The 20,815-nt window shown below is 33.4% G+C and overlaps 1 pseudogene; it reads right to left on the bottom strand.

Annotated features, from left to right (window-relative positions):
• Positions 1 to 314: 314 nt before the first annotated feature.
• LOC140636106 (U6 spliceosomal RNA) lies at positions 315 to 382 on the bottom strand (annotated as a pseudogene).
• Positions 383 to 20,815: the final 20,433 nt, after the last annotated feature.

Here is a 20,815-nt window from a genome sequence, read left to right as displayed (position 1 = left end):
TGTCTTGTGTCTGGCTTCCCTACATATATCCTTTTTCCCTTTATTTTTCTCTAAACCAGCACCCATGTACCTAATAACTCTTTTCCAATTCCACAAAAATGTATTGAAACTTAGAACTGGGCACTGGAGATATGAATATGAGACCAGCAATGTTTGTGAAATTTAAAGTTTAGTAAACTACAGATACATGCACACACATTCACACACACCTAGTACAAACATCTCCCCATTTTATCCAGTCTTTGTGACCTAGAGTATCTCCTATATCTCATTTGGATATGATCCTTGCAGAGACTATAGCCTTTTTTTTTTTTTTTAATATGGAATGCTTCACAAATTTTTGTGTCGTCCTTGCTCAGGGACCATGCTAATCTTCTCTGAGACTACAGCCTTTAATATTAATCCAGCCTGTTTTTTTGGTATCCCAGTCCCACCCAGCCATACACAGGAGATGGACTCGCTTCCCTGTTTCTCAGCCTTGATAAAGGGATCTAACCCATGAATATATAGTATCTAACAGTGTCTACTTTAGAGAATGAACTTAATAAGCATTAACTGCCTTTTTTCCTCCGCTCTCCACTGAAACTACTTTCCCTTCTTAGAAGTCTGTTTTTGCATACTGGATTCGCATTGGTTTACCATAAAATGGAAATCCTTGTAACTGTCTCAAGGCATTTGTGGATGAGCCCAGTTCCTTAAAAATAACAAAGGCTTGCTCCCTCATCTTCATGGTCTTTAAAGCTACAATATCTACCACATGGACAAACTGAGAAAACAGGGTGTATAGGGATCTCTTCAATTCTTCTTTTTTAATTTTGTCATTCATATTGTTAATGTAAATTGTATGATTTGGTCTGATATCCATGTATGCAGTTAAACTGTTCAAACTGCCTGAGGCCTGCACTGGTCCCGGACCCCCTTCTTAGAAGTCTGATCTGAGAGCCTACCATGCCTATAGATAACATAATTCTGAATAAAATTTTTCCAGAAAATGATGCAATGGAAATAAAAGCAGGAGTCCATGTACAAGAACTGAGACTCAAGGGTCAGGGAATCAGTCTCAACAACTCATAACACAGGAGGGAAACAGGAGAAATAGATACTCACACATCAGGGAGTATCTTCTGTTTTCAGGTAGGCTTGATTTGTGGACATACATACAAGTGACCCACAGGTGGAGCGAAAAATAGGTTAAGCTCTGGGGAATGAGAAATAGTAGGATTGGTAAGAGAGATATTGTATAATACTACCAAAATTTCTGATCATATATCTTAAGACTTCTCAAAGGGCATGCAAGGTGCAGCCAAATTGTGATGTCATCGATCCACATTATGGGCCATGATTTTCCATGCTGTGTCCTGTAATTCTGCATTCTCTCTCTTAAAATGTTCTTTTTAATTTTTTTCCATATTATACCCATATGTCTTGGTTTTATGCATGTTTCCAAATTCTTTGACATTTCTTTGACATATCTGCCCTGTTTGACATTTTTTCACATATCTGCCACAAGATACGGAGTCTAATCCTTTTTTCTGAAAATATGGTCCCAAGCCAGTGACTTATTCTAGTTAATAGAAAGTGGCAGAAGTCATGCTCTATGACTTCTTAGTCTAGATTGGAAAAGGCGACACAGCTTTTGCCTACCTCTCCTTCAAAACGTGCTGCAGAGTCCTGAGCCAACATGTGAGCAGTGTGGCTTCCCCGAAGGCACCATGCTAGGGTGCTTACAAGCAGCATGAAGTGCTGAGCAACTCAGCTTTTCCAGGCTTCTGCTGTTTGAGTCTTCCCACCATCACCTGACAGATACGTGAGTCTTCATATGATTTCAGGTCTAGTCTTTGAGCAGCTCTAGCTGAAGTAGAGTGTGCAGAGATGAGACTTTTCCTATGTGTCCTGTTTGAAATCCTGACCCAGAAAAACCTGGGCCATAATATAGGGTTACTTTATACCACTAAGCTTTGTACCAGCTTGTTATGCAGTCATAGTGACCAGATTTTTGTATTAGGAGTAGGGCACCGAGCTAACACAGCCCATAACATGTGGCCTCATGATCAGGATGCAGGTGCAAAACAAATGGAGGGACATTGAAGAAAGTCTGAGAAAAAATTTAAAGGATCATAAAGAGACCGTTAGTAGAAGTTTGATTAGCCCTCAAGGAAGCTGCTAGTGAAGGCTGAAAAAAAGTGAGGAAAATGCTATGGACAGCTGAAGGAAATATTATCTTTGTTATATAGTAGCAAAATTTTCCCAATATTGTGCCCTGTGGCCAAAAGGAAAGTTGAAAATAATCCTAATGGATAGGATGATCTAGCTAAGATTTTCAGGCATATTGAAATTGCCACTAGCTTCTTCTTGCTGCTTATTGTAAAATATGGGAGAGTAGAGGTAAGCTAAAGGAAGAAATTTAAATGAAAAAGATCCAGGACTTGCTGGGTTTTATACAAAATAGTCTCATTATTAGTCTCTCTGAGATTTTCAAATTATAAAGCTTCAGAGCAAATGAAATTCATGGTGGGGCTATAAGATCTTTTGCTAATATCTCAGAAATATTTCAGGTTATATATCTGCACAATATTAACATACAAGACATATGCAATATATCTTTTAAAAAAATCTCTGTAGTGCCCAACACAGTGTCTCTGACATTCTAGGTGCTAAAAGAAATTGTTCCTTTTCAAACTGCATTATTCAAGGTACCATTTGTCAGTCAAAGCATGTTGATTATTAGTAACCACATTTAAACAACTAAGTAGACAGCACAAGAATAAGAAATAAATCAACCAACCATCAGTAAACCATGCTCCTTTTTTCATTTTCACTCATCAAGTGCACGCTAATATGAAGCCACTGGGCAAGTGGCCAAATGTCCACTTACTGGGCTCTAGCACTGGCTTCTGAAAAATCAATTCAATATTTAAGAGAACACTCAACCCTAAGATGATGTAGTGATGCAATATATAAATAAATTCATAAGTAATTATAATAATCATGATTTTATTTAGAAAATATAAAATATTAGCATCAGATATTTTCATAGAAAAACATCCAAGGGGCGGACATCCTGTTTTTCTGTCATGATTATATTGATTAAAGTGGCCCAGTAAACATGAAGAGTTAATAAAGACAAATGACATTTAGCTTTACTAGTACTTAAGAAACTCACAGATTATTTATGATGAGGAGTTAAAATTAATTTAGTTAGAACAAAATATTAAATTTTGAAGAATGCAAAAATTTATTTAGTTTCTTACAGAAGTCAGGCATGATATTAACATTTAGGCTAAAAAAGAAAAATAATATGTAAACCTTGCTATCAGGGATCACATGAAGAAGTGGGGGCAGAGATGTTTTTGGGGAACAAGTTCGTGCTTACCAAGTACCTTAGTTTTTGTTTGATTTTATTACCTATGAGACCGGATGCTTGTTTTCATGGAGAGTGAATATTATAACTCTCTATATTTCAGTGTCTTATAAAATAGATTATGTATACTATGTAACTGTGGATAATAAGTGAATGAATAAATGAATGAATACATAAATGAATAATTCAGACTGAGAAATAATCCATGGAAAATATCAGTACTTAAAGTGTAAACATAGTACTATAATTAATTGCCAGAAATGTGTAAGGAATAGTTCAAAATATTGGAGAATCTAGGAGAGAATAATTAGGGGAAAGATATTGGAGACGGAGGGAGAGGGTAGTAGATCAATTTACTACCTAGGTAATTTTTTAGTTAGTTTTCTCCTATTCATTGCTACTATTAAAATCATTTCTTACCACACTTTTTGCTTAAGCCACTGTGACAATGCCCTAACTCGCCTTCATATCATTATTTTTTAGTTCCATAAAGTACACCCTTTCTGCTTTGAATAAGTTCTCCTTTCCCTTTTGTGTCTATCATTGCTCTGCTTCTCCCACGTGTCTCTCCCACATGCTGCCATGAATGCAGAATACAGGGTTCTGAATCTGAAACCCCAGTCCTTTTTTGGGCAGCTGGGATGTATGTATGGGATTGTGCATGTGTGTCTGTGCACGTGTGTTCAAGGGTAAGATCCTCTTATAAAAACACAATACGAAGCCAATTATAAAATTGTTGTGAATTAGGAAACCAAAATCCTTGGAGATCTTGATCACTGGTCTGAGTTCCTATAATGCACGAGATCCAACACAAAAGTAGAGTCCCAGTGGCAAGCCAATGTAGTCAGGCAGCAAAGGTATTTAAAATTGTGTGAACCAACTAATAAACATTCTTGGTTCACAAGCTAATAAAATAAATGTTCAATGATATAAAGCTTGTTGAAAGAAATACTGAATAACATACCACCTACTATTTTTTTATGTATAGTAAAAATATGTTGTTAATGTTAAACCTGAACTATGTCTAAAGATGAAGTGTTCATTTCCTTAATTTTTCTAATTTTTTGAATAGAAGGAAAATGCCTTTACTCATATATCCTTAGGCTGTTCTAATGAGCGTGACAAACTCTATGTGATAAAATAATTGGAAAAAGCTTTTTTTTTTTTACCAGCAAATATCAAATTATTACTGGATAACTTACCTGTTTTCAATATGCATTGCATTCAGGAATGTCTTATGATTTAAGATGTATTGATGTTTACAGAAGATTTATAATTTGCTATGTAGTTACCATTATTACTTTCCAACCACAACCATATTACAGAAGATAAATCACTGGAATAGAGCCTTCCCAGGGATCTTGTGTGTATTTATACTACCGTATGCCTAAGGAAAGTTAAACAGAACATATAAATAGCAAAAACTGAGAAACTCGTGATACATACTAGTAAAAAAAGGATTTAATTTGAGGAAAATACCAAACAGCAATTCCTTCCAAAGGAAGAGAGGGGCAGAGAAGAAATGCGACCTCCAATGAGTACTTGCTAAGTACTAGGACTTGAATCTAAATCCTAAAACCTTAGATAGCAATGTTGAAGAGAATTGAATAAAAATAAGGCATCTATTGAAAAGAAAGAAATTTAAAATTATGTAGTTCAGTCAGCATTATGTCCTTCCAAATCAGTTACCTATTAGTTAAATCTAGTGCACATTTACCATGAGGTATCCCAAGAATTTTGGAACTCAGAGTTGACTCAAACAAACTATTGATCTGCATTGACTGAAGTGGTAGTGTATTTTATATAAAAAAGGTGAATATTTTATATAGGCTTTAGCACAAATCTTCTTTCCTCCTCCACAAAATATTATCATAGATTTAAGAATAGAATAGTCAAAATAAGTTAAACTCTAATAGTGCAGCTTTATACAGTATTTGGTTGGGGAGGTTTTATTGTTTTTTTACTATTATACATAGTTTTCCAGTAGCTTTGAATTTTTTAAAAAATGTTTTATTTAGCTGTTTGTTTATTTATCTATCTGTCTATCTATCTGAGAGCAGGGTAGGAGCAGAGGGAACGGCAAAGGAGGGGGAAAAAATCTCAAGCAGACTCCCCACTGAGCACAGAGCCCACATGGAACTCGATCTCACAACTCTGAGTTGATGACTGAGCCACAACCAAGAGTCCCAATGCTCAAACGACTGGGCACCCTTTGAATATCCATTTTAAAGATATTCACATCCACCTTTGCAAGTCACAGATTTCAAACTTCTTACCACAATCAAGAAAGATTTATTTCTAAACGTATCTTTTTTTTTTCTTCCTTTTTGAAAGACTTTTTCTGGCACATGTTCTTCCCAGTAGCTTTTCATAGTTTAGTCAAGTGCCCAGCCCTTTGGGACCATTCAAGTGATTTGTTTGCTAAAATCATAAAAACTCAAGATTTCTAGGTAGCACAGTTTTACTGGTAAAACCAAATTTTCAGCTATCTATCACAGTTAATCAGACTGAAGCCAGTGTTCTCTAGTTTGGCTAGAAGAGGATAGAAGTTGAGCATGGGACACAGGATAGCACTGGCAGAAAAATGAATTTAATTCTTCTAACATGAGTAGATGTAGAATAGCCATATGACAACTCAGAGTCATAGAATCTTGTCCATTGATTCATTGAAGATATTTATTAAGAGAGGACTTCATGCCAAGTGCTAGGATAAAATGGCAATCAAAATAGGCAAGATGTAGGCCATGATGGAGCAAAAGTGATCAGATACAGTGCTTGACTTTCTCTACAGTGCCCTGAACAAGTGCATATGTATTGGCATGACTATTTCCTGTTTCTAATAATCCTTCTAATTATTTTTAAAAAATCCTTCTTTATGTTGACCTGTTATCTTTACTATTTCTACTCCTTGTTCATAATTCAGTCTCTATAGTCCCATAGAATAAATTTAAAAATCTCATAGATTTTTAAATTTAAAAAGATAGTTATCATATATCTACTAACTTCTCTTTCTCAGGTTAAACATACCCTTTGTCTTCATCCATACCCCATGGACATGGCATCACATTTCCCCACCCTTTGGAGTAATCTTCTCAGTATACAGTGAAATTTGTTTATGTGACTATTCAGCTCTTCAATTGTGGTGTTCAGTTTCATCTGCCTATCTCCAGGAGCAGTCTAACTAACACAAAATTAAAGGGAGGAAAAACTACACCTGCCTTTATTTTATTAAATCTAACAATAAAGCATAGGATTTCATGAAATTTTATTATTATTAATTTTGAGGGTTTTTTTGTGTTATGAAGAAGAGTCATATTTTCCATGTGACTTTAGACTAAGCCCTATCTTCTTTCTACTGCTCTCTTGTGGTCAGTGTTTTGGCTCTCTTTGCAGTATATAGAACTTGTCTCTCTTACATTTTTTTTCTCCTATATTTTCTGTTTGATTTGTCTAATGGTTCTCTCTTATCAAGACCATTTTGATTTTGTAATAGACTCATTCAACATGTTCCCCTTAACTTAGTGTTAGCAGTTATTTTGATCAACCTGTTGTCTGTATCTTCATCCAATTATTCATAGAATGCCCATACTGTCTCTACTAGCAATTCTTGATCTCCATCATTAAGAAGGAAAAAGTGACCCAAAGTTGTCAAAAAATATCACAGGAACATCTGATTGTCTACTGGTAGATGCATTTGCATTAGGGCTTAAGGAAAGAGAGGTACCATGACTCAGAGGTTGTCTCATGTGTCAAGCATATGTAAGCGTCAGTTGAGTGATTTTTTTCAACTGGAATTTCCTGAGGCTACCTCCAGAGACTGATTCAATTAGTTTAGTCTGATTAATTGGAATTTGTAAATTAACATGTTTCCCTAGCATTTGGGATGCAAATCCCAGGGTATCCCCCATATTGAGAAACACTGATATATTGAAAATGTCACCAGCTTCAAAGATGAATGAACTGGTTTCATATTCTGGCTCCACCATTTGTAAACAAGTCAAGCTAATTAGGACTAAGACAAGCTAATTAGCCTCTCTGAGCATCAGTTTCCTCATCTGAAAAATTAGGATTTCAATACCTACCTCATAGTTTTAAATTAAGATTTAATCAAGATAATGAATATAAAACATTAGGTACATTAAAGACACTAATTAAAGTTTGTTTGGTTTTTCCTTCTCTTTCCTTACCAGTCACAAACCCAAGATGCAGGACTGTAGTTAGATTGATAGTCCAGCCACTAGTAGAAAGCGGTGGTATTGTTGATTACAAACTATGTAGTTGTAGCAAAGGTTGAGTAAGTATAGAAGAGGCTAAGAATGTGATCTCAACTCAGACTTAAATGTTCCTTATTATTTTAATTATTAATCTCATGAAATTTTGAGTCTTGAAGATAACAAACTTAAAAGCCACTGAAGTCTATAATACTGATATTAGACTAGGAGGATTCACCAGTTATCATGGTGTTCGAGTCTTCTATCCGATAACACTTCAGATACAATAGTTACTAGGCCCTACTTCTTTTCTGTATATTAAATAAATATAATAAGTCATTGAAAAAATATTGACCACTGCTACTCTTATTTCACAATAGAGTTGAAATTTTTCTCTCAAATGCTGCAAAAAATGCTCCTGTCTCAGTAATTCTCATCTTCTCAAAAGTAATTGGCAATATTTTAAAGTGAATTATCTGACCTTAATACTGCAACCTTCAGAGAAAGCTATAAATAGAGGAAGAGAGTAAAAACATATCAAATTATATCCCCTGAATTATTCAATTGAGTGGATTTGGTGTGCCTCGAATTTAATGAAATCTCACAAATCTTCTCAATCTGTTTTTTATAACTAAACTTTCTACAAAAAAACTAAAAAGAAAAAAAAGTATTAAAATAAAGATGATATATCACTGAAGAAGCAGAACACAATAGGATAAGGTAGCAATTATTATAATTCTCAATATTTGGGGAATTGATAAACACTGAATACCTCAGTTCTACCCTAAGTTCACCTTTAATTCAATGCACTACTCTGCCTGTGTCTTGGCAAATTAAAGGAGATTAATGATACCTACCCTATGAATATCACAGGGAAATTGCAAGGGAAAACATCAAGCAATTTTGAAAAAAAAAGAAAGAATGCAAGTTATTGTTATGATGATGTGAATTTTCTTTCAAACATATTATCCAATTTTTGTTTTTACTTGATGGTTTCCTTTTCTAATTACATATCCATAAATGTTCATTGCAAAAATTTTTTTCAGAAAATACAAAAACAGAAAGGCAATATGTAAGAACACCAATAGCCTTACCTCTTCCCAGAAATAAACTTTTAAAGTTTAAAAAAGTTTAAAAAATATTTTAGTGTATATCTATCCAGAACTTTCCCCTTCCCCATTATAGAAAAAGCACCTGTTTTTAAAATACTGGCTGCAGTTTTAATTGGCTAACTATAGAAAAATATTCTTAAAGAAGTCTTCTTTTTTTTAAGAAAAGCATTTTGGGACGCCTAGGTGGCTCAGTGGTTGAGCGTCTGCCTTCGACTCAGGGCCTGATCCCAGAGTCCTGGGATTGAGTCCCACATCAGGCTCCCCGCATGGAGCCTGCTTCTCCCTCTGTCTGTGTCTCTGTCTCTCATGAATAAATAAAATATTTTTTTAAAAAAAGCATTTTGATGGATTTTTATTGCCTTTATCTTTTTTATAATTTTCCATTTCTACAAAATATTATTTAATATGTAATACATTCTTGCTAAAATAAAATGTTAAGTTAATTAATTAAATGGAAACCTAAAATCCTCCTCTTTATTTGTTGATCAGTTATCAAATAAGCTTAGCATTTATTTTTAAAATAGTGAATAAATGATTTATAATTAGACATCAAACTTCTGCTACTAACTTAAGATAGAGACGGATATATGCATTTTTAGATTTAGAAGTAACTTTTGATTACCACAGCAAACCAGAACACTGTGAATTTGTGTCCTTGGAGTTTGAATTCAAATTATTTTGTAAGCATTTAAAGAGAAAAAAAAGTCTTCCAATTGTACTTTCAGCCTTAATAGTCAAACTAAAGGATGAAAACTTTTATTTTTTTATTCATGTAATGCAAATCTACATTAGTACATTGTGAGTCAGAGTCAAAAATATATTTGAATTATATTCTAAAGAGCCTGACTCTAGTCTTATGTGATTTCCTGGATATGTCATTTATAGATCAATAATTAAAATAATTGATTACTTTATAAATGATCAAATTGAATTGGTCGAATAGACATTTTGTCATTAAGACAAAACTGTTACATGAACTGTTTAACCTATATTGATGACTGAATACTTAGTAGTGATATTATTCAGAATTACTGCTTTAACTACAAAATGATCATATTCATGCCATACTTTCAGAAATATCTGTAAGCACAGATCAATGAAGACCCGTCTAGCTATGGTAATTTCTTGTTTGAAAATCAACACAAGAAGAAAAAAAACAAAACAAATATGTGCTTAATAAATATCTCCTGCAAAAAAAAGACTTCTCAGTTTAATGACTAGATTTTATTGTTTCTCCTTCCTGTTTGCTATCAAAATGTGTGCCTGTGTCCACATTCCTAGAGAGTAAAATTTGGGGGAAGCTCATGGTTTAATTAATAGTGATGTAACCAGCAATGAATTAGTATAAATGGTCAAAAATAATAAATAAATAGACTTGTTTATAATAAGGAATAAGTGAACTAAAATATGTCGTGAACTTAAGCACATTACTCCTAATTTAGCTATTTCAAGAGAAAAGCAAAAATCCAACAATTTTTGCTGTAACCCTTCTCTCCATTTGGCATGTTAGCTCATCCACCTGTGGCAATTCAAGAGGAACATAATTTTTTCCTACTTAATGCAGAAAAATGTTTTTATTATTTGCAGAATCAGCACACTATTGTTCCACTGATTCCAAACTAGAAGTCAGGTAGATACTCATTGACTTATGATGAACAAGGATGCAGGTTACTTGGTCCCCATCTAGCATCGGGTAAGAGTTTTGTACATAGCAATACAGGGTAATATCTAGAGTGTTGTGGTTATGATAAAGTTGGCCCTAGACAGAGTTCAACAGAACCTGACAAGGAAGTGGTCCCGAGGGGTAGGATGAATCCAGTGTTTCTTATCAGTCCATTGTGACTCATCATGATCTTCAGTGGCATTAATTCAGCTAGCAAGATAATCCACAGAAGGGTTTTTATTTTGTCTCCATGTCCAGGTGAGATGTTACATTTCCCCAAGATAACAAATAGAAATCTGGATTTGTTATTATTACACAAATTAATTGTATTGTGTTTGTCATAAATTATAAACAAGCAGTTCAAAAATTGAGTTTATATTTTGCATATTTTGGGGGGGTTGTTGTATGTATGGTTTTTTTAGTTAAAACAATAAAATATCAGACTCTTAGAGGTTTCCCAGCTGTCCAGTTGCAAACAATCAAAACTGAATGGGTGAATATATGGTGAAAAATAATTGTGATTCTTTGTTTTCCTAAATTATATGTTTCTTGGATACAATGTACCTTGTCGATTCAATGAAAAGTGAGTGGAGGGACAGAGATTGTGAAAGACTCTCCCACCCCACCACCAAGTGGATGAGAATGTTGGTATTTTTCAGAGGATTTTTACTGTGTAAGAACCCATATAAAAAAGGAAGTACAGTAGTACTCTTTGGGTTTTATCTTCAGTCTTCCTTGTATTTCTCTTATAATCCCTTTAACGGTAATGATTCCCAAATCTTTAACTTCAACATAAATCTTTCCTCTGTGTCCCAGGCTCATCCATCCAACTTTGTATTGAATACCTTAACCTGTATGGTTCATAGGTAAAACCTATATCATGAATGTCAGCTTATATGCTTTCCCAGACTCTTTATCTTTTTTTTTGTATTATCCATCCCCATGGCTTGGCTTTTAGACCCAGGAATCATTCTGAGTACTAGAATTTATTCTTCTCTTTATTTTTTTAATTTTGTCAATTCTTTCTCTGAAATTTCCCTTTCCAGTCTAATTGCCTGCTTCTCCCTCTTCCTACAGCCTAAATTCCAGTTAAACTATTCTACTTTCTTATCCCTGGACTGGTCATGCTGACTTACACATATATGTGTTTGAACACACATCTATCTATCTATCATCTATCTATCTATCATCTATCTATCTATCTATCTATCTATCTATCTATCTATCATCTATCTTTCATTTCTCTATCATCTATCAATGAACATTTATTTCATTAGATCCAGGTTTTTCTTCTGAACTCATTCATATTCCTCCATCAAAAAATGGCAAGAAAAATTATGCTGTATTTTAGATGTGTCATTTAAAGATTTTTACTACTTATGCTTTAAGCAAAAGTACCCTACCTTGAATTACAAAAATAATAATTTTAATTCCTCTTCACATATTTTGAAAAGAAATTAAAATAATGACTATATTATATAATTTAAATGGGAAAGATCTAAATACGAAAAGATAAAAATCTGCTCACAGTTTCCATGTGGCTGAAGTATGCTATGTCCAGCCCCTTGGTGCTTAGCAAGTTAATGTGGATGCTCAAAAAGCTATTGTATTGGCACACTGTTTACCTCAATGGAATCACTAAATCAAGGAAAAGCTTGAGCATACGCTTGATAGCAACTGCTCGGCTTCTGAATCTCACCTCTAGTGGGAACACTTTCTTTTCTGAAAAACTTGACGGTCAGTAATAGCCTGTATGATATTGAGAGAGTGTTGTAGAACAACTCAAGCATTAACTAGGAGGGTTGATCATATAAAGACTAGAATCTTTCCAACCTCAATAATCTGCAATTATTTGTTTCTTCTTTTCAATCTTCAAAAGATGGTTTATATATATAAAATCATTGTGAAAATCACATGCTACTAGTTGGCACATTTTTTTTTGTTTGTTTACCTGATGGTATCTTTCCATGATAGAACAGAAAATTTTAATTATGGTCCATTCTTTTTACAGTTGTATACTATTCCATTGTACAGATGCATACCATACTTTAGTGACATTGATTATTTAAATGTTCTGAAATTTTTTTGTATAATTTAATTTAATTAACATTCAATCTTATTTGCTTGATATTGTCATTATACCTAGATATATAAACTGAGTTTTTAAAACAGTCCATTTCCAAGTGTTACAAAGCTAGTAAGAGTTAGAACTGAGAGTTTAATACAAGTCTGTAGAATGATCTCAGAATCCAATACTTCTATTCTCTTTATTTAGTTTTTCCCAGTTTTGCAATAATAAATAATTCTGCAATAAGCATCTTAAGACATATTCAAATTATTTTTAGTACTCGTGTGTATCAGAAAGATAGATCCTTAGAAGTAGAATTGCTAAAAAAAAAAAAAAAAAAAAAAAGAAGAAGAAGAAGAAGAAGTAGAATTGCTGGGGAGAAATTTCTTAACATTATAATTTCTGATAAGTACTGCCAAAGCATTCCTCATAAAATTGTTCACATTCAGCAGGATAGGTGTGTCCATTTTCTAACAAATATACCACAATATACTTATTGATCTTTTAATATTTGCCAATCTCATGGATAAATTGATATTTGACTTTACCATTTAGGTCTTCATAGATTTCAGCATATTATTATGCATACATTTTTATTTCTTTAAATAAATTATTCCAAAATAATATTAAGTTTGTTCAATGTACCTTGTGATTTTTGGTCCTTTGAAAGTTACAGTCATTTGGCAGCATAGAATCTTGCTGCTGAATTATTTATAAATTATCCAAATATTAATTTTTCATGAACATTTTTTCTCATTTCATACTTATAATTGTGGTAGAATGAATGATGTTATATGCATTCCCTAATTATTATTTAGATAATTTAGATTAGTTTATTTCTTTAAATCTAAGAAATATGTGAGAAAATAAAGCAGGCCATAATTTTAAAGTTTCTTTGCATTTGCCCAAAGAGGGAGGCTTCTTTTCCTAAAAAGAATGGAGTGAAAAGAGAATATATGAGGGACAAGATGAGCCTCTGGTGCTCGTTGTCTTCATAAATCTCCTTCTACTCTGTCATACATCTTAATTTACAGAACTTAAATTTTCTCAAATTCATATAATAATTTTAATGAAATAGTTTATCAAGAAATATTCTAAAGATGTATAAATAATTTGGAGTCTTCTTTGCTATAACATTTAAATAAAATTTTATGTTAAAAATAAGCTTGATGCTATTATCAACTATTTTAGAAATGTTCAACTTATGAAAATACATTTAAAAATTATTTCTGTAAGATTAATTTTGCGACAATTCCTCTGAAATTAGAGTTGCATGCAGTAGAGATGTTTCTCAGCACTAGCTAAATCCAGTTTGAAGTAAATAATTAAGAAGCTGGTGAAGCTTAGCAGTGTTTTTGTGGCTTATTTTAATCCTTAACTTTGATTTATTATATAGGTCATGGCATCAAGTATATTCTAAAACTATTAGTTCTGGGTGCCAAGAACTAATGCCAAATTCTTAACACCACTCAAGTGACAATTGGATGGGTGAAATGATAATGCATGATATTTATTGTACTTATATCTTACTGATAAAAGACAGAAATCAGAAAAGTTGTTTCACAGATATTATACCATATATTTCAGTGAAGGCTTGATCTGCATGCGACAATTTAGGTAGGTGAAAGATATCTGAACTTTTTTAGGTTACAAACGATAAAATATTAAAAATAAATAGAGCAAGGAGTTAGTATTTTTAGTTTGGAATTGAGTGACATACATAATTTCACGTCAAAAAATGGAATATCTGATTTATTTGAGAGTAATTATGTTGAGCCACTTCTGGGTTGAACGACACATTGAGGGATGCATTCTCCAATAAAGCATTGGGAGGTTTAGCACATTTTCAACCCTTATGAAGACACTAAGGTGATATTTAAAAGCAATTTTTCTAGAAAAGTTTGATACACAATTTTTAAAACTTATAACAAAAGAAAACAAAATCACCAAATGACAAAGAATCAGTATAGCACGTCTTGTACAAAGTAAATCAAGTATTACAAATAGGTATTTCTAAAAGAGATATTTCAAGAATTTTTAACTTTCAGAAGTATTACAAAATATCCAGTATTTCTTTGGAATTTCTATGGAAATTTCCCCTCAATAATTTCACATATGGCTTGACTGTTTACACATAATTGCATAAACGGTCACAAACTATGTGTTTAATATTTCAGAGTGCATACATGGCTCTCTAATTTGCAGATTTCCCTTGAGGATCCTAAAGATATGTATGTATTTTCATTTTGTCACCAGACATTTGCAAGCCATGATGTCTTTAGAGTCATGTTTCCTTAACCCCACATTTGACTATGTTTTAGAGAAAAGTCTCTATGTAAATATCAATGAAAAGCACCTAAGATATGAATGAACTGTATTTAACTGGATATATTCTCTTTAAATTCAACTGAATAGAACTAAACAGATGACATACTCTACTTTAAAGTCAATACTGAACACCGATGCTCTAAGATTTTTCAAAAAAGACACTTTACATACATTCCAAAAAATTAACTACAGGTTTTTTCTTTTGTCAATGGTTCTGACACTATTTATTTATTTATTTTAAAAATTTTTATTTATTCATGAGAGACAGAGACAGACAGACAGGCAGGGGGAGTAGCAGTCTCCCTGCAAGGAGCCCGATGTGGGACTCAATCCTGGACCTGAGCTGAAGGCAGGCGCTCAACTGCTGAGCCATCTAGGCATTCCTGATACTATTTTAAAACTCATTTTGCAAAAAAAAAAGTCATAAAATCTCATGGTTTGAAGAGAGACCTTGAGATAAATTAGTCAAAACTCCTATGATTTGATCCTACAAAAATAATCACCAAGTGTTGATTTAGTGCCTTTTTAAAGTTGGCTGCTACTGGCTCACTGCTAAGTTACTCCAGAAATTCCTCAGAGCTAAAGGAATCCACCTTGTTCTAGCTTATCTTTTCCTAAGGGATGCCCTCATCCAATAATTGTTCAACCGAGGGCAGAAGGTGCTACAAACCACCAGCCCTTTGCCTTCTTCTGGACATCTCAGAAAGACCATCTCATTTCTGAGATCCCTGTGGAGTGAACTAAGCTTATTTTGCAACCTTTTCACCATTCAGCCTCTCCTTCTGTTCATTTTTGCTCTCCTCACTTCCTCACAAGTATTTTCCACACATATTCTTCATTGAACCTCCTGCATGCAAATCTGCATCTCAGAGTCCATTTCTAGGGAAACTTTCAAAAAAGAGAAAAAAGAAAAGAAAAGAAAGAAAAGAAAAGAAAAGAAAAGAAAAGAGAAAGAAAAGAAAAAAGAAAGAAAGAAGAAAAAAGAAAAGAAAAGAAAACTACCATTCCCCTACATGTACATGTTGTGATCTTGTTTAATAGGTCCCATCATTTAAGACTATAATCCCCTCTTGTTTGTCAGTGTATATAATTCCAGGATGGATACCTAGCCTCCAAAATATTCTCTAAATTCTCTAAATATTCTCTAAGTATTCTCTAGAGCAATCTAAGGTTTTTTCTTTGTTTTCAATACACAGCTTGATATTTATAGTTCATTTAAGTGATTAGCAAATTTGATAAACTAAGTCTGGGAATATATAAAGCAGATTTTAAGAGCTCTTTGGTAGATTATAAAAATGGCCACTGATTCATCCTGACTTTATATATATGCTCTGTATGATACTTTGCAATGCACCACTGCAGTGTCTTTCATAAGAGGTAGATTTGGTCATGTAACTTGCTTTAGCAATTGGGATATTAACAAAGATGATAAAGATGATGAAAGCAGAAGTTTGAAAAGTACTTACACTTTGATGTTTGCCCTCACTTATTGATCTTCTGAAACATGAAACTGTTCTATTAAAAAGCCCTGGCTTGCTTATTTGGGCAAAAGAGACCACATAAAGCAGAGATAAGCCATTGCAAATCAACCAATCCACCAAATACTAGACAAGAAGATGAATATATAAATATTTATAAATTTAAATAAATATATAAATATTTATAATTTTATACCACTAAATTTTGATCAAATTTTTCAAAAACGAATATAAACTTCTTATAAATTATAGACATTCAAATGCATGATTCTGTTTTCCACAGGATAATTTAATAGTTATACAGGCACATCATGGAAGCATTTAGTGAGTTGTATTGTTAAAATAATATTTGCTGACTGAGTTTTATTTTTTTGACACTGAGCAATATAAGGCAGATGATAGGAGTCATAGTAAGTTGATGATGTAGAAGACATGAAACGAGATTATTTGCATGGCTTCTTTATTAGGTTAGTTCTAAATGTCAGAAATTGGGTCTGCAGTGGCATCCTTCAAAATATGTTCAGATTAGTTCAAAGAGATGTTAATTAATCTTGCTTGAATGATTTGTTTCACACCAAATAAGTTTAGGAAATGAGTTGAAACCATTTCTTTGTTATAGAACTTCTTGGAGATTTTAAGATGCTCATCTACATTGATACTTATGAGATACAAATAATTATGAAATATTTCTAAATATTTAAAAACTAAACTTAACTACACATCTTAGACACTTATTGACATCTCTCAACCGATTTTAGTAATCACAAACTGATTTATGTCTGGGAAAACTACCTCTTCTACCCTAAGCATTTGGTTTTGGTGATGTCATTCCACCAGGAACCCCAAAGTGGAGAATCAGATACAGGCTTATTAACTGTCAAACGATAAAATTTTCTTAGCTGAAATGATAGATTTGGAGATGGAGATGTGAGCCAATCAAAGATACGATGACACAATTATATTTTTATTGGGACTTAGGGAACAATCTGTCACTCTGATATGAGTCAGGCTGAGGATGTGAGTACCAGTGTCACTGCCCCATCTTTCTATTGCCTGGAACTACCAAAGGTAAAGGCAGAGCAATCAAACCATAGTGATATAATCTGAATTAAAATTCCTAAAATCAGAGTCAACATTTGGCTTCTTGAGCTTATTTCCTTTTTGTTTAAGTATGTTTGAATTAATATTTCTGTCACTGAAAACTGAAACAGTCATAACTGATAGACCATAAATCCTATTTTTATTCCACAATAATTTTGGAGAACTAGTGTTTCAAAGACTACTTCGGAGAAAACTAGAAAAAGTATAGTTAGAGTAGTTAATACAAAGACTTAATTGCCTAAGTCCAAATCCTGTTTTTACCACAAATTAACTGTGAATTCAGGCATGATATTTAATCTCTCTATGCCTCAGATTATTTATGAAATAGGTATCAAAATATAACTTGCCTGATAAGGATTTTGTGAGAATGTTATGACTTGATTCATGTAAAACATTTAGAAAAGTGGATAGCTCCTAGTAAGTACTCAAAAAGTTTAGGTAGAGAGTTAACTGAATAGCAAATTTTAGAATCATGGATTTCTAGTATTTTTAAGGAGTAAAAAGACCCTGAAGACTTTCTAATTCAGCATTCCATATATTATAGTTGGTGAAACTGAGAACTGTGAAGACAAGGGATTTGCTCAAGTCCAGGTAAGCTAGTAAATGGATTAGGAGGTGATTCTTATTGTTATCATCCATAGTGGATTTTTTTTTAAGATTTTATTCATTTTTTTTTTTTTTTTTTGAGAGAGAGAGAGAGAGAGAGAGAGAGCACACGCAGGAGCCGGTGGAGGGGCAGAGGGAGAAGATGAAGCAGACTTCTGGTTGAGCAAGGGTCCCAACATGGGGCTCGTTCCCAGGACTCTGGGATTATGAACTGAGCCAAGGGCAGATGCTTAACCGACTGAGCCACCCAGGTCCCTTCCCTCACCATAGTGTTTTAACAGAGTTCTGAGTTTCAAAGCAAGGGATGATTATTAATGAGAATCCTGAGGGTTCCACTTTGCTAGTAGTTTAGTTTTCAGTTTTCATCTAAACAGCATTTACCTTGGAAAAAGTAGCCACCTCTATTTGGGAATGGGAATCTACAGGAGTCAACACGAATTGTGTCCACAATGTTTGTAACCCCAATAGCTCAGACATTTTAGCCAGTCTTTTACATGAATGACGTAATAGAATCTTAAGAGTTTGGAATGTCCTTAGGGAATGCATTATTTTGAAAAAAATAAACCAGGCTTTTACTTTTTTAATCTGTTTTTCTTTTTTGTTTACTTGTTTTTAGTGATTTGTATGGTTAGTTTTTAGTCAATTTTTATTTATAGAAAGAATTTTTCTCTGATTTTTCTAATTAATTAAAAAAATAGAATGTACTTGTTTCAACACATCTGAAAGATGGTCTCAAGTTACTAACCCAACAATCATAGTAAATAGTTTTCATCCATTAAAAATATTGATTAGTGAGAAATTTCCAGTGGGTTGAAAGGGGAGGGGGGAACATATGTCTATCATCCAAGTGGAGATAAAGAAGAGTAAACCTCTTTTTATATCATGTAGAATACGAAAAATGATCTTTCTCACTTTTAAAATTTTCAGACAGTGGTTTTAGTTAAAGATTTTCTATGGCCACAGAGTCAAAGATACCTCCTGTCAAAGATTGCTTGCAAGGTACCCACAGAAAGCAAAGATTTCTATGACTATCTGGAATTATAGTATCCAAAGTAGTTGGCTCATTTTCTTTTTTTCTTTTTTAAGATTTTTATCTATTTATTCATGAGAGACACATAAAGAGAGGCAGACAGAGGCAGAGGGAGAAGCAGGCTCCAGGCAAGGAGCCCAAAGTGGGACTCGATCCTGGGACCGTGGGATCACGACCCCAGCTGAAGGTAGACGCTCAATCACTGAACCACCCAGGTGTCCCAGTTGGCTCATTTTCAAATAGATTATCATATGTGTTTTCTCAAAGTCACTTTGGATATGACACAAATAATAAATCTAATCTGAACAAAATGGACACAACTTACAAAATAGCATGGGGGCATCTAGCTGGCTCAGTCAGTAGAACATGCAACTCTGAATCTTTGGGTCCTGAGTTTGAGCCCCACTTTGGGTGTAGAGTTCACTTAATAAAAGCAAATATTTTTTTAAAAAATAGCATGGTGCAGACCAAGAACAGTTATCTATTAAATTTATTTCTTAAAAACTTGAGAAAGCTCTGGTTCCAGATTAACATGTTAATGAGCAAAGTAATCTTATCAAAGATTTTAAGTACATAAAAATAAATATTGATGTAAACTAATCAGAAAATTATGCTTCAATTAAGTCTGGCAGTTAATTGAACTATTCGTTTCCTTTGTTTTATTTTGTTTTAAAACCTACTTAAAGTAGTTTGGAGTTAAGAGTATGCTTCATTTTGCAAGATTGGGGAGTGTGATTAAAAGAGAAGATTCAGGTGGACACTGCCTGCACTTTCTGGCTCTTTCATAGGAATGCTTTGGAATTAGTAATCTACCATGATTCATCTGATTAAGAGCATTTTAAAAGATCAAACCCATGTAGAAATATAGAAATAATTTTTATTAATTCCCAAATGAGAACTACCAACACAAATAATTTCTCTATCAAGGTCAATATTCAGCTACTAATGTATAACTTTCCTTATGGAGGTTTCACACAAGAATCCAGCTTTTGGTTAATTGCAAAAAAGCAGTCACTTGACAGATTAAAATTGTAGCAGTTTGGGCAATTATATGGAACATTGCAGAACAATAGTACCCTTCAACTACATTTTTACCATATTCATTGCTTTCTGATTACCTTTTTATAGGCATACCTCAGAGATACTGCAGGTTTGGTTCCAGACAATTGTAATAAAGCAAATATTGTAATAAATCGAATCAAATGAATTTTTTGGTTTCCCAGTGCATATAAAAGTTATGTTTACACTATGCTATCGCCTATTAATGATGCAATAACATTATGTTCCCAAAACAATATACATACCTTAATTAACTACTTATTGCTAAAAAATGCTAACCATCATCTGAGCTCTCAGTGAAGTAATCTTTTTGCTGGTGGAGGACTTTGCATCTCTTGATGGCTGTTGAATGATCAGGGTGACTGTGGCAATTTCTTTAAAAAGACAGCAGTGAAGTTTGTGACACCAATTGACTCTTCCTTTCACAAATAACTTCTCTGTAGCATGCGATGCTGTTTGATAGCATTTTACTGACAGTACAATTTCTTTCAAAATGAGAGTCAATCTTCTCAAACTCTGCTGCTGAATTATCAACTAAGTTTATGTGATATTCTAAATCCTTTATTGTCATTTCAGTAATCTCCACTGCATCTTTTTAGTAGATGTCATCTCAAGAAACTTCTTTGCTCAACCAAAAGAAGCAACTCCTCATCCATTCACATTTTATCATGAGATTATGGCAATTCAGTCCCATCTTCAGCCTCCAGTTTTAATTCTGGCTCTCTTGCTATTGCTACCACATCTATAGTTACTTCCCCTGCTGTAGTGTTGAAACTCTCAAAGTCATCCATGACGGTT

The sequence above is a fragment of the Canis lupus genome, chromosome 6, assembly GCF_048164855.1.
Source record: "Canis lupus baileyi chromosome 6, mCanLup2.hap1, whole genome shotgun sequence".
In the NCBI taxonomy this organism is placed as follows: domain Eukaryota; kingdom Metazoa; phylum Chordata; class Mammalia; order Carnivora; family Canidae; genus Canis; species Canis lupus.
This window is presented reverse-complemented; position numbering and strand designations above follow the sequence as displayed.